Source organism: Rhagoletis pomonella, unplaced genomic scaffold (genome assembly GCF_013731165.1).
Source record: "Rhagoletis pomonella isolate Grant_MI unplaced genomic scaffold, Rhpom_1.0 Rhpom_scaffold_00002, whole genome shotgun sequence".
Classification (NCBI taxonomy): domain Eukaryota; kingdom Metazoa; phylum Arthropoda; class Insecta; order Diptera; family Tephritidae; genus Rhagoletis; species Rhagoletis pomonella.
Window position 1 is genome coordinate 47,594,170 of NW_023458556.1, and position 3,306 is coordinate 47,597,475.

The following is a 3,306-nucleotide window of genomic DNA, read 5'->3' on the forward strand; positions in this document are numbered from 1 at the left end:
TTTTTAGTAATCTATGTATGTCTATACATACATATGTACATACATATTATATATGTACATACATATATGAACACATGTATGCATAATACGCGAAGACTTTTCGAAGTGAAACAACATTTAGAAAAAGTCCAATCCAAGAATAAAAGTAAAGGTGAGGACGTACATAGATAAAGAAAAGGATAAAGGCCAAGGTAAAAATAAACACAAAAACAAAGTTGACTAAAGATAAAGGCAAACATGAAGACCAAGGTAAATTTAAACACTTTACTTATATGTATAAGTGCAAAGGTGAAGGGGAATATGTATATGAAGAATATGATAAACATAAAAATAAAAACAAAGATAAATATAAAGAAAAAGATGCGGATGAGGATACCGATAAAAGTATAGATGAAGATAGAGGAAGAAAGATTAAAATAAAGGTAGTTGTAGAGAAAAGGATATAGATAAAGGCACAGAGACTCAATCTCGGAACTATTTCGGGATTTTAGGGATTCTCGGGACTTATCGATATAATCGATATTTTGTTGGTTTTTTTATCGATTTTGTTATCGAAATTTTTATCGATATTGTTATTGATTTTGCTATCGATATTTTTGGAACTTATCGATATAATGATCAATATTTTTATCGATTTTGTTATCTCTTTTTTTATCTAATGATCGATTTTGTTATTTATTTTTCTATCGATATTTTCGGAACTTATCGATATAATGATCGATATTTTTATCGATTTTGTTATCGACACTTTAATCGATTTTGTTATCGATTTTATTATAGATTATTTATCGATTTTGTTATCGATATTTTTATCGATTTTGATATCGATATTTTTTTTCTTAGTGTGTGATTTCGTTTTTGACTTGGATATGCTCTTAACCATACCACGTATTCTACGTTTAAATATAGCGGCTGTATCTCCGATACAGCCTGCAGACCAAGACGAAGGCGCTGGACTGTTCCTTTTTTCAGAATTTTTTTGGTATTTTGTCAAAATTTCTCGGGAACGTTTCAGTATGTTTCGTGCTTTACCTTCGCAACTTTTCTGGATGTTTTTAAGTTTTTTTTTCAAATTGGATTGTCTATTACTTTTGGGGATGTTCTCAGCATTTCTCAGAAAATATTTCGTATTTTGTTGAAATTTCTCTGGGCCTTTCAAAGTTATTTGGAACGTACCAGTATTCTTCGTATTTTACTTTTCGAAACTTTTTTGGTTTTCAGAATTTTTTTGTTTTTTTCTATTTTTAATTTGGTTTTTATCGAGGAGGTTCGTGTTTTAATTTTCGAAACATTTTCCAAGTGTTTTTTAAGGATTTTTGGGCATTTTTCGGATTGCTTTTCTATTCCCACGCAATGAAACAACTCACTGAACTAACAAATGTCTTAGATAGCATGCAAAAAATTAAAAAAAAAATATATAAATTGTGTGCCCTTTGTATGCACTTACAAGCTAGTTTTTAAGGTACACTTTTGGATGAATTGTTCTTAACAGTGGTCATTTCGGCGTGATTTGCCACAACGTGGGAAAATTACTATACATCTTTCTTATTTTGCGTTTTCAAAATTTGATGGAGAAAGCCAGTGTTTTTTTTTAATCTTTTAACAAATATAGCACTACTACAGTTTCCAAAGCAGTCTACAAATAAAGTACGTTAACAAAAAAAACACCAATTTTAGGCGAAGTAAGTCGAAATTTTGTATGTCTCTAAAAGCCTCTCAAAGAAAGATTTCACGTTCGCGGTTTATTATAAACTTTCTACACATGCGGCTAGATCCACTCAATTGCCAAATATGTATTATTTAAATTTTTTATTGCTTTGAGCCATTCATTTGAATGAATTTTTATATGCATAACTTTCTGTTGCCAACCAAAAAGTATTAAATAGTCACACTTGAGTGAAACACTAGTAATCACATCAAGCTTAGTTCCCTAATTTGAATAAAAAATGATAGCTCTTGAATTAACTAGGAAGAAAACTTGTGAGAAGCTTGTGCGGCGTACAAACGAATTATAAATTTTCACTGCATTTTTACCGCTCCTACATTGCCACTTAAATCACTCGCGCTTTAGAAGCCATCACTAAAACTACAACATGCCTCAATTAGCTGTCTATACATATCAAGCAGTAAAACTTTACTCATATAAATTTACAAAAGACTGCTGCTTAAAAATAATCGCGCCTTAAACATCCCTCCCACCTAAATGTTTACAACTCCCTCTGCTAAGTAAGTACATATGTATATAAAGTTTAGCAGTCAACTCCACCAAGCAAGAAAAGTAATTTGCAGAGTACACAAATAAAAAGAAATGGGCTTAGCCGACTAAAAGTGGTGAAGAAAATCAGCGAGCAAAAAAAAACAAACCTCAGCCAATGCACTCAGCTTCTCGCCCTGCCTGCGACGTTTAGAAGGAAACTTTTCGCCAATAGCGTAAACTAGCTAAAACTGGTTGACTTGTGGTGCTTTAGCTGCTCACGCACCCGCATTCAAGTGCCCCTTAGCAGCGTCTGACTAATGACAGTCAAAGTCAGCGCTCCAACAGACACATCTCCCGCTCGCTGCCTCCTACTGCCGTAGACTGCGTTCTCACCCCTTTCAAGCTATGTACTCTACACTTCTAGTTGCCCAGCCGGCAGTTGCTGTGGTTGATGATCACGCAAATTGCGTTAAATTTATAGTGAAAACTTTTTAACCCGAAATAAAAACTAAAAACTTGCAGATAAGTTGTGAAAATATTCTGCATAGAAACGACGGAAGTTCTAAAACGTCAAATTGTGCGATGCAAAAACGCTACCTCTCTAACGGGTATGTAGCGCAATGACCGAGACTACTCTATTCGTCAAGTCAGCCTCTTGCGCCACCCAGCCTCTTGCGATTCACTTTTGCGATGCGTTAACGGCTGGCATATTGCGCAGCAAATTGGCCGGTTCGACGCAAAACTTCGCCCATTCGAAAAAGTAGATAATTTCAATGACTGTAGAGATGCTAAACATCGAATGGGCTTCAATTGCTTTAGAGCAGTTAAAACAAGAAGAAGAAGAAGAAATTGTAATAGACGAGACATCAAATTAAAACTTACCCGTGTAAAAATTTCGAACTTTGATGAGTTTCAGCGATGCTCCTTTTCACCTGAAAGTAATTTGAGAGCAGAGCAAAGGAATGCAATTAAATTTTCTGTATTATGTTACATTTTTATAGGCATCTAAGCAGGTAAATACTTTTCCAATTTATTATTTAATAAAATACTTAAAACAAAAACATGTACGTGTCTGCAATCGCTGCGAGGAAAATCAGTTTTTGTTTTTG

General features: G+C 33.9%; 1 protein-coding gene across 1 annotated transcript in view; it reads left to right on the forward strand.

Annotated features, from left to right (window-relative positions):
• LOC118733735 overlaps positions 1–3,306 on the forward strand; it is a gene marked incomplete in the record, with an annotated part of 802,810 nt that overhangs the window by 293,406 nt on the left and 506,098 nt on the right.